Source organism: Octopus bimaculoides, chromosome 7 (assembly GCF_046866305.1).
Source record: "Octopus bimaculoides isolate indiv1 chromosome 7, ASM4686630v1, whole genome shotgun sequence".
Lineage (NCBI taxonomy): Eukaryota > Metazoa > Mollusca > Cephalopoda > Octopoda > Octopodidae > Octopus > Octopus bimaculoides.
This window is the reverse complement of record NC_142934.1, coordinates 112,679,121-112,691,620: the sequence shown is the minus strand read 5'-3', so window position 1 is coordinate 112,691,620 and position 12,500 is coordinate 112,679,121. Positions and strand designations below refer to the sequence as shown.

Sequence of the window (12,500 nt, the reverse complement as noted above, 5' to 3'; positions counted from 1 at the left end):
CCCATGGATGACCAGTAACTCCAGGGATATCATATTTCAAGTTTAGTGGAGCCTGACACTATCTGTCAGACACACCTCATGTATGTCTATCTATTCATACATACATACATACATATCTACATACATACCCACACACTCATTTATTCATACATACATGCATTCATACATATATATATATATATATATATATATATATATATATATAGACGGTTTAGATATAGATTCAAGGCTTGAATATGGTACTTATGCGAAGGCACCCGAATATCACATCCCAAAAGGATGGGTGATTAAAATCAAATAATAAGCAACACGGATTTCAAAAGTGATTGCAGTACGCACGTTTCATGCTACTTCAATTTATTTAAGTAATGTGAGCATTACCTTAAATGCAATATGAAGAGCAATCTTCAGCTGCACGAAAAAATGTAGAAAAAAAGACATATTACAAATGTGGCAACATATTAAAACCAAGTGGGAGAGAGCAGAGGAAGAATATATAAGTCCATCTTGACATAGCAGGGTCTATATATATATATATACATACATATGTACATACATACATATATATATATACATACATATGTATATATATATATATACATACATATGTACATACATACATATATATATATACATACATATGTATATATATATGTATAGATGTATGTACGAGTGGATTTGGTAGATGGAAACTGAAAGAAGCCCGTCGTATATATCTATGTATGTGTGTATGAGTGTCTGTGTTTGTCCCCCAAACATCACTTAACAACCGATGCTGGTGTGTTTATGTCCCCGTAACTTAGCGGTTCGGCAAAAAGAGACCGATAGAATAAGTACTAGGCTTCCAAAGAATAAGTCCTGGGGTCGATTTGCTCGACTAAAAGTGGTGTTACAGCATGGCCACAGTCAAAAGACTGAAACAAGTAAAAGAGTAAAAGAGTATACATGTGTATATATATATATATATATATATATATATATATATATATACAGAATCCTTTGTGTTTTGTTTTTATTTTACATTTCCAATTTATATATATATATATATATATATCATCATCATCATCGTCGTCATTGAACGTTCGCTTTCCATGCTAGCATGGATTGGACAATTTGACTGAGGACTGGTGAAACCGGATGGCTACACCAGGTTCCAATCTGATTTGGCAGAGTTTCTACAGCTGGATGCCCTTCCTAACGCCACCCACTCAGAGAGTGTAGTGGGTGTTTTTTACTTGCCACCGGCCCGAAGGCCAGTCATGCTGTACTGGCAACGACCACGCTCAAAATGGTGTATTTTATGTGCCACCCGCACAAGAGCCAGTCCAGGGGCACTGGCAACGATCTCGCTCGAAAGTCCTTACATATGCCGCAGGCACAAGTGCCAGAAAGGCGACGCTGGGCACAGGTGCCATCACAATTTCGCTTTCGCTTGCCCCAATAAGTCTTCGCAAGCTGAGTTTTGTGTCTAATGAAGGAGACGACATTGGCATGGGTGCCAATCATCGAATTTTACTCGATTTCGATTTCGATTTCACTTGCCTCAACCGGTCTTCGCAAGTGGAGTTTTGTGTCCAATTTATCTCGATTTCGATTTCAGTTGCCTCAACAGGTCTTCGCAAGTGGAGTTTTGTGTCCAATTCATCTCGATTTCGATTTCAGTTGCCTCAACAGGTCTTCGCAAGTGGAGTTTAGTGTCCAATTCAACTCGATTTCAATTTCACTTGCCTCAACAGGTCTTCGCAAGTGGAGTTTAGTGTCCAATGAAGGAAGGTACGCATAAGTGAACTGGCTGAGGCCTTAGATTTAGGTCTCACTTGGCTTGCGGAGTCTTCTCACGAACAGCATATTTCCAAAGGTCTCAGTCAGAAGTCATCCCTCGGTGAGGCCCAATGTTCGAAGGTCGTGCCTCACCACCTCATCCCAGGTCTTCCTGGGCCTACCTCTTCCCTCCTATTCTAGTAGGGGATGAGGCATGATCGCACAAAACACTCACCTTAGCCCTCATCCCTGTCTTTCACTGCTAAACCCAACATTAAACCATGATCAACACTCGCAACAAACCTTCAACTTCAGTACTGATCCTGTTTAATCTCTACCCTCCCCATCGCCACAAAGCCTAACCCCTAGTTCAAACTTTGATCTCTTACCTAACTATTCTCTCTAAAAACCGTTCACAAATCCCCAAGCTAACCCTAATATAGTCTAAAGTCTGAACCCCAATCCTAACAACAAACCCTCAACAAAATAAGAAAAACAGCAAATACTCAACAAAATCAGAAAAACTACTTACCTTTGGCAATTTGCCAACTATAACAGAAAACATGATATGCAAACAACGAGCAAAATATCAACCAACAACATTTGAACGTCAGATCTTTTTTTAAAGTCAGATTATTATTTTTTTTTTTTAAAGTCAATTTTTTTATTTTTAAAGTCAGATTGTTTTTTTCTTAAAAGTCAGATTTTTTTTTTTTTTTAACCCTTGCGTTACTAACCCGGCCGTAGCCGGCCGAAAAAATTTTTGGTTCATAAGACTAACCCGGCCGTAGCCGGCCGAGCATACCCATTGTTATTTAAATGTATATTTGAACCCAAATCTCGTTAATACAGTCGTTAAAACACCTGATTTCACTTTGCAAACAGTTGAGTTATTGTCTCCCACATTGTTTGGCCTGATATTTGAACTCAGTGAATTTTGGAAGATTTTTTTCCACATTTTTTGCGGCGTTGATTTTTTTCAACTTTGAAGATGGAGAGGAGTTTCATGCTATCAAGCAGTGATTCCGAATTTGAAGGTTTTTCAACAGAAGATATGGAGATATCGAAGAAAAGAATGAATGAGCTACAAAAGCACGTGGTGAACGATAATGAATCAGATATTTCTGGATCCGAAACCGAAATCAGCGATTCTGAAAGCGGCGACGGTGACAGCGAGGATGATTTTACACCAGAATGGAGTAAAAATTAAAACAAACGTTTTTATTAACAATTTTTCTGAGGAAACAGGGTCTACCCATAGTCTTTCTCAGGAAGCGAAACCTTTAGACTTCCTTTTCATGCTTGTTTGAACTGATTACTGCGGAAACAAACCGTTACGAAGAATGTAAACGAACCGGGAAAAAAAAAGATAGCTTGCGGTTTCCTGCAACTGTAGATGAAATACGGGCATTTTTTGCCATAAATATTATTATGGATATTAGACAGTTACCCAGAATAACAAATTACTGGAGCGATCAGGAACCTTTTGGCGATGAATATATTTCCAGTATTATGAACGAGTACGATTCGTGAAGCTGAACCAATATTTACATGTGAGAGACACTAGCAGTACCCCCCCCCCCCCACCAATACGTGGAGAACTTTGAGACAAAACTTATGCAATAGAATTGATTAAGAACCCTTTCTTTAATTATGTTCCAAATATCACATTAATATGTTGATAAATAAAAAAGTTACAGGTGTTTAATGAGACTAGTCTAAATTCATGATTATTTTAGAATTTAATTGAAACACATGAGGGGTCTATTTTGGCCAGAAATATAGTAACGAAAGGGTTAAAGTCAAATTTTTAATTTTTAAAGTCAGATTGTTTTTTTTTTGTTTCTTATGTCGAATCATGAAATAGAAAAACTACTTACCTTTGGCAATTTGCCAACTATAACAGAAAACATGATATGCAAACAACGAGCAAAATATCAACCAACAACATTTGAAAGTCAGATTTTTTTTTTTTTTTTTTTTAATGTGTTGAATCATGAAATACACTTGTTTACTAAATACAGTTGTCCTTGTATTCACACAGTATTCTTTATCGAAACTTATCAACCACATAAGGTTCTTACCACATTGTCTTAGAATGAAATTACTATATACAGGGGGACCCAAAAGTAGGTTCGCAGTTCTTCAACAATCTCTTTTGCATTCATATATTAACAGTTTAGATCTTAATTATAAAACAATATGAAACCATTATTCTATGCCAATTTAGTTAATTGTAAGGTAGAAGGCATGTAAATAGCACCTTTTGAGCGGGATCGTTACCAGCGTCGCCTTCCTGGCATCTGTGCCTGCGACACACGTGAAAGTGCATTGCATCCACAAGTCATCAAGCTAATCATTATCATGCGAAATGAAGTTGATGTTTTTATTTATAATAGAAGCAAATTAATTATTGCAATGAAAATAAGAAATACAGTTAATGTGTATGTGTAACCATCATCATCATTTAACATTCGTTTTTCAGGCTGTCATGGGTTGGACTATTTCACATGATCTGAGACGAATTACTACACTTAGCTCTAATGTGTGTTTTGACATGGTTTCTCTATGTCTGAGAAACAGTTTCGGTAACACTGACACTAGTAAAATTACCAAGTAAATTTCAAGGCAGAGTAGATTGCTAGCAGTGAGAGAGGTGACTTCATCCTCAGCTGTAGTATGATAGAGGGACAGGTAGAGGTGTGTTGCTGCAGAGAAAGTACATGGCTACCCCGCATCTAATTATCACATTTTCATTGCTAAAGTGAAACTAAGAAACAGAAAACTGTGTAAGCCAAGGAACAACTGTATTTTATGAAAACATTGCAAAAGGAATTAAATTGAAACAGATATCAACAGGACACATACAACCCATGCTAGTATGGAGAAAATGATCATTACTTATTTATTATTATTATTATAACAACAACAACAACCACCATGATAATAACACCCTACACTCGGCCTTCTACAACCCTAACCCTAACCACTAATCTTATGACATGACAAGGATCTCCCCCACAGACTTACCCTTCAACAAAAGGGTATGTATCCCACCCCAAATCGACAGTGAAACAGAAGCAAAGATCTCCTTAGCAAGAAATAGACTCCGACATATCTTAGACTAATACAACAAATCCACTAAAAAACATAGTGAGGAGGGGACCCACCAAATCAGCTCCTCTGTTGACAGAGGCCTACATAAACTGAGACAGCGAATTAGGAACAGGGAATTAGTGTGCCTCCCTACGGACAAGTCTGGCAGACTGTCAATAGACAGCCGTCAGAACTATGTCCAAACCATGCAACAACACATCAGTAACATGAGAGAAGTTACACAAGAACATGAAAAAGTGGAAAAAAATCCTCAACGCACACATGGGAATGTGGTGCAACATACTCCAACGTACAAAAAGGACAACACACAATTTCCAAGCTACCAACAACGACATTCCTACACTATACGGGTTACGCAAAGACCACAAACCCTACATAAACCCTGTCATGGGACCTCCAACCAGACCAGTTTGTGGAGCAAATATCTCCAGCAACTGTACACTGTCCTACTTCCTCTCACAAGTATTACGACCTCTCATAGAGATGTCTCCAGATGTCTGTGTGAGCATGGAAGATCTCCTCAGTAGAATCAGTACTTGCAACTACTCCGACGACCTCACAGGTTGTGTAGTGGGTAGTATGGATGTGATTTCACTCTACCCATCTATAGACATAGATTTTGCTGTGGGGATATGCATTCAGGTGATCTGTGAGAGTGAAGTGGAGTTCCGCAAGGTCAACACGAGGGAACTGGACCTCCTCCTCAGACTAAGCTACGACAGTAACTATTTGGATGACCAAGACCTCAGTAGATTCTGCCCCACCAGGCCACAGAGGGGAAGACCACCCATCATCACTTCAGCAGTGAAAAAGAAGCACCACTCAACGCTGGAGTGGCTGGACTGCACCCACCCAAAACCCTGAGAACAACAATCAGGTGAAGGAAATGATGGCTCACGCAATAGGGGCCAGTATAAAAGCCACCTTGAAGAACCACATAGTAAAGTTCAACAAAAAAACTATACATGCAGGTTCAAGGTGCAGCCATTGGCATTGGTGTAGCTAGAGATGTGGCCGGCCTCTTCATGACCTGGTGGGACAGAAAACTTAAACATATGTTAGCGGAACGGTCCACAACTCTTCTACTTTACAGCAGATATGTAGATGACATTAATATCATAGTTAGGACCAACTTTTATTTATGTGTTTTGCTCCATTTATTATTATTATTCATATCTTCTCAAACTGTATCACTTTAACTTGGTATCTCTACCTGTAAAACGGCTGTGATATCTTGGTTTCTAGAGTAATTTTGCTACCTCTGGTAACTATTGACATATTTACATTGTCAAAGGTTTTTTTAAAAACTGAGATAATATTAATATATACATAAACTAATATATATATATATATATATATATATATGTGTGTGTGTGTGTGTGTGTGTGTGTGTGTGTGTGTGTGTGTGTGTATGTATGTATATGCACACACAAACACACACAGCAGCAGCATCTGAACAAAAACCTTTCTTTCAAAAAAGAAAATGGTTCCAAAACAGAAGGAAAAAAGCAAGAAATTGCAAAAATAAGAAAAGAAAGATGTTGAAGGCGAAGAGATCGACAGGGCAAGAAGGGTATCAGAGAATGTGTAAAGGTTATAACAGGGTGCTGTGAGAACATATGGATATTGTATGATATCAGTGTGAACACAGGATGTCAGCTGATATTGGGAGAGGGCTTCTGGAGGACGGGGAGTCATGAACACAGAGACCTCCTGAGTGAGGTTGAGAGAGAGAGAAAGAGAGAAACAGAGAGAGAGAGAGACAGACAGACAGACAGAAAGAGACAGAGACAGAAGGAGACAGAGAGGAGTGGGAGGGAGATGGATGGATGGATAAACAGAGAAAGAGTCAGACAGAGAGAACATCTTTCAGTTTTTGTTTTCTGAATCCTTTAAAAGGCGTTCGTTGTCCCCAGGGCTATAATAGAAAACAGTTGCCCATGCTATACATATACATACATACATATATATATGTATACATATGTATGAGATGTATGTATGTATATCTCTCTCTCTATATATATATAAGTATATATATATATATAAACACATATTATATACAAATATATACAGGGTGTCCCCCAAAAGTAGACTCACATAATGACTCCCCATCACTCATTGAATTTTTCGTTTGTCTTCAGATCAAAGATGACCCCAATAATGCCCGAAGAAACAAAGTTTACCATAAAGCGCTACTGGAAGCACAAAAAGCTTCATGGAAGTGTCAAGGCAAGATGCAGAGGTGCAGCAGACCATTGCTCACGTCTGAGATGAGTTTGGATCAAATGTGGTATTCAGGATGAGCACAGCCATCAAGCGCAGCCCCTGTAAAAGAACTAGGATGGTTGGGCCTCTAATCAGGCCTTTCGCAATACTCTTCAAGCCAGGAACTTTCAGCACTCACTCGTATATGTGTGTGTGTGTGTGTGTGTGTGTACATATCTGTTACTATATCTATATTTATCTCTTCTCTCTCTCTCTCTCTCTCTCTCTGCCGGTGTTTTAATGGTGGCAGCTGATGAAGGAGATGTTTCTATGTGGCTTGCTTGTTTGTTGTACCTTGTTTATCATTTTGTCCATGTTCTTTTGCCACGTCATGTACCCAGTTATGTATCTATATGTACATGTAGATGAAGGTATGCACATACATGTACATATATATGCATATACTCATATATTGTTTATATATGTATATATATATATATATATATATATATATATATATATATATATATATATATATATGTACACAAATTTAATATGATCTGGGTAATAACCGCATAACATCCATTTAAAAGCCCCTATATTGTTATTGGCTTCCCTATGCCATCACACAGCAAGGATGTCTCCTGAGCAGGATAAACATGCGGGACACCATTAGCATGAAGAATTTATCGTTATACAACAGTTATACAACAGGAAGAGAGTAAAATGGGTTTTAATTACAAATTACATTTGTTTCTGTACCTTTGCAGAAACTTTGAGTTGCTGAGTTTTCATTCTCAAACCATTACACGAAGTTATTCTAGAAATAAACATCATGCATTTATTTGTAAAATTATTTACAAAATGATATATATATATATATTATTTTGTAAATATAATATATATATATATATAGATATATATATATATATATATACACACACACACACATACATATATATACACACATAGATATACATATATACATATATATATGTATATATACATATACGTACATACATACATACATATGCATGTATGTATATGTATATGTATGCATGCATGTATGTATGCTTGTTTGTATGTGTGTATATATGTATGTGTGTGTATGTATCGTCGTAATCCGGTAGGAATTGAAACCATAAACCAATCAAAAAGAATATTTCATTTGCATTTTGGGTTGGGTATTTGAAACTAATTAATCTAATTGACATTAATTAAAGAGTTCTCAGTATATTTCTCCTACTAACCCAATTCCATCAAATGAAAGAGGAAAGAACAACTAAAGCGAAACCCTCTTCTCGGTTTTCAAATTTCTCTTGTTTTGTTAGAAACAGAGACAACAAACATGTTGGCACAGAATGCTTTATGAGTGCAAAAAAGGAAACTCTGCAGCCAAAGCGACTCGAAACAGACACTCAGTTTATGGGAAAGGATGCTTGAAGGAAAGAACTTGCAGAAGATGGTTTGCAAAATTCAGAAGTGGAGATTTCAGCCTTGAAGATGAAGATCGAACAGGACGTCCAGTTGAGTTTGATGAAAAGATCCTTGAGGCATTACTTGAAGAAAATCCTGCATTCTCAGTTAAAGAATTGGCAATAAAGCTTAGTTCAAACCATACAACTGTTCATCGTCATTTTCAACAACTTGGAAAGGTTCCTAAACTTGGAAAATGGGTGCCTCATGAATTGTCCGAAAGCAACCGCAAATCCCGAGTTGACATCTGCTCTTCTCTCCATTCTCGCAAACTCATTTCGCCCTTTTTGGATAGACTTGTGACTGGAGACAACAAACAAAAAGACGCCACAGAACATTCAAAGCACATTTCGATATTAAAAAAGTAAAAGGTGAGATTATGTGCAATATTCATCCAGAGAGAGAGAGTATCTCTTGTGGCTGCACAGTTAATAACATGTGGTTGCCAAAGACCAATGCTGCAGAAACACACATCATTCATTCTCATCCGCTACTGATATATTTGTGCGTTTTTAAACACAGCACAACCATAAGAGATATTATCTCCAGACAAATGCCACAGTTAGTTTAACTTTACATGATGTATTTACATTAAATATGATACACAGCTGTCTATTTTAATCTAGTCCCATTCCTGTTGCACACAATATTATATTTCATGTATTTCATTGCATATTTTTGCCTCTGTGGCCTATTTCAACATAAATCTTGGTCTATTTTAAGAAATTACTATGTCTTACAAAACGTCCAGCAAACAATTTTAAATATTTAATCTTGAATTGAAATCTTCATCGTTTACGAGTGGAATCGTTTGTTTATTGTTTTATACAAACAACAAGTCCCTGTTGTCGGCTGAGATTGGATTTCGAGACAAATGGCTGCCTTTCTTCTTGCTATATTCCTCGCAATAACTATCATCATCATCACCCTCATCTTCATCATCATCGTCATCGTCATCTTCATCATCAACACCATCATCAACGTCTTGTCATCGTCATTGTCAGGATCATTAACATTGTCATCACTGTCGTCGTCGTTGTCATCGTTGTGGCCATTGTCACGGTTATTGTCATCGCCATCATCATCATCATCATCATCATCAGGTGCCGTTATATTTTTACTGTTCCCTGGTCCCAAGTTGATGGTTACAAGGACATTAATGCATGTAAAACAGACGCAGCCTGGCAGCATGATGTAAGCACAGGTGACAGTTAGTGCATCCTGGGTAGCTGAGCTTTGTGGGTGGTGGTCACCAGGACCCGTTTTTGTGGTACAAGCAGAATTTCCGACTGATTGCTGATCCCCATTATCACAAACCAATCTGGGATAAGTGTAGCATGGATTATGATTGAGCGTGTTCTCCCTGTTCAGTGATAAATGAGGCAACAAGATCGCTTCCTATGCTGGGCAGGAGAAACATGTACAGAACTGACTGGCAAGATGCTGCGTGAAGATGGACTGGTCAGGTGAGTGGGGTGGGGGAAGCATGTTGCGTTGCCCATTTTGGGGGAGATATTCCTAACACCTCCTGAGTGACCCGCCAAGCAAAGTTCTAGTCAGTCCCCATCTCCATGAGATCCTTTGTCATCTGCCACGACCATGGTGGACTAACGCCAACGTCTCCCTGCGATCCGGATGTTGTCTTCGATGGCGTCCACGACAGCGATGAGCATTTTCTGTGGCTGAACCTGCCGAGTTGGGCAAAGAATAAACATGGGTCAACGACAGTTCCAGTTGATCCGATCAACGGAACAGCCTGATTGTGAAATTAACTTGCAAGTGGCTGAGTACTCCACAGACACGAATCTCAGGGAGATTCAGCATGACACAGAATGTAACATGGCTGGTCCTTTTCCAATTACAGATACAACTCATTTTTGACAACTGAGTGGACGGCAGCAATGTGAAATAAAGTGACTTGCTCAAGGACACAATGTGCTGTCGGGTATCAAACTCCTGACCTTACAGTTGCAAGCCAAACGCCCTCACCACTAAGCCACGTGCCTTCATAAATAATGGATATATCTTTCCAGTGTGTGTGTGTGGGGGAGGGTACCTTCCATCTTGGTTTTTTTTGCTTGCAACATCAATGTTACATTAAAGTAAATCACAAGGGTGGTGCACCTTGACCCCCACTAACCCATGGCCTATATATATATATATATAGTGTCTCATAGTACTAGCTTGTGATTCATTGCATTAAAAACCTGCCTGGAGGTTACAAGTACTTGAGCTGGATTTGAACCTGGAATCTTCCGTGAACGAGGTTAATGCACTACCTTACTACAACAAAACACCTTCCACCTCAAACCTCGCCACCGCCGACACCACCACGAAATACAAACGTCGATGACACCACCGCCACCGACAACAAAAGCACTGACAAGGCCTACTCCCCCCCCCCCCCCGACCGCCTCTGTCGCCTTATAATGCAACCCATGCCTACATTGAGTACAGATGTGCTCCCCCCCCCCCCCGCAAACGAGCACACCTACACACACTTTCACCTATATGCACAGATATAGACAGACATAAATATATATATATATATATATACACATACACATACTCACGCGCCCTGTTGCGCGTCCATTCATTCACAAACCGCATCTCATTACGGGAGCAGTTACACGACACACAATGTGCAGATACACACATATTTACAAAACGCTTTCTTACTAACACACACACACACATATTCGTAGATTTCTCATACATACACATATACATTTACCCACGCACACACAGACACACTCATTCACAACGCGCGCAACGCCCCCCTCCCACCACCGCTCAAAGAGGTAGAGAAGGACGGGAGGGAGGGTGGGAGAGTGGGTTTGGTAAGGATAGAGAGAGAAGAGGTAAGAGTGATAGAAACAGTATGGTAGGGAGGAGGTAGGTAATAAAAGTAGGTGGGAGAGAGAGGACCCCTCTCTGTCTTATTTGTCTCCTCTTCCTGTCTCTCTTGCTTTTCTCTCCCTCCCTCTCTTTTTCTCTATCACCCCACAATTCATTCCCTAAACACAACTAATTAACGCCCCCCTCCGATCAACACCTACTCTCTGTATCTTTCTCTCTCTCTCTCTCTCCCGTCTTACTCTCTTCATCGCAATTTCTTCCGCCCTCTCTCTATTTTAATACCAACCTCCTCCCTCGCTTGTCTCTGTCAATCTTTCTTCCTCTCTCTCTCCCACCTACTTTTATTACCTACCTCCTCCCTAACATACTGTTTCTATCACTCTTACCTCTTCTCTCTCTATCCTTACCAAACCCACTCCTACCAAAACAGTAGCTGTTCCTTCTCTCCTCCTACCCTCCCTCCCATCCTTCTCTTCCTCTTTTACCCTAACCCCCCTCTTTCCTCTCCCTCTTCCAGCTTCTTTTTCTCTCTCTACGGCCGTTCCCTTTTCCCATCTCTCTCTCTCTCTCTCTCTCTCTATCTATCTTATTCATTCTGTCTCTATTTCTCTACCACACACACATATTCCTGCGAACATACACTCTTACATTTGGACACACAAATACACACACACACACACTAACATCCACGTATACTACACACACACGATACAACTGCGCACACACACACACCCTCGTCCCCCACATTCAGACACTTTAAAAACATAGCCTCTCTCTCCCTCTCTATTTCTCGCACCCTTTCTTCTGTCTGTCTGTTCCCCCCCTCTCTTTCTCCAGCCCTAAACACGCCACCACCCTGCCCCACCCCCACCGCAAATACGCAACAACGTCCGCCTGTCCTCAACTTGCACATCATACACAACACACCCGCACACACGCACGCACGCTTTGCCGACAGATCGTCCCAGGGTGCGGACAGTTGGAGCAAAGCCGTATTACCTCATATATATATTAGCAGCATCTATTGTTGGTGTTGTTGTTGTTGCTACAACCCTTTTAGTGATAGTAGTAGTAGTTGTTGG

The 12,500-nt window shown here is 39.6% G+C and overlaps 2 long non-coding RNA genes across 3 annotated transcripts in view; one reads left to right on the top strand and one right to left on the bottom strand.

Moving 5' to 3' along the window:
- LOC149134895 (uncharacterized) overlaps positions 1-12,500 on the bottom strand; it is a 101,479-nt gene that overhangs the window by 62,673 nt on the left and 26,306 nt on the right. The window lies entirely within an intron of this gene.
- Positions 12,242-12,500, top strand: part of LOC149134894 (uncharacterized) — a 31,370-nt gene continuing 31,111 nt past the window's right edge. For both annotated transcript variants that reach the window (XR_016242720.1, XR_016242719.1), the window contains exon 1: positions 12,242-12,500. This exon is cut by the window's right edge and continues 606 nt beyond it. This is a non-coding gene — a long non-coding RNA (uncharacterized LOC149134894).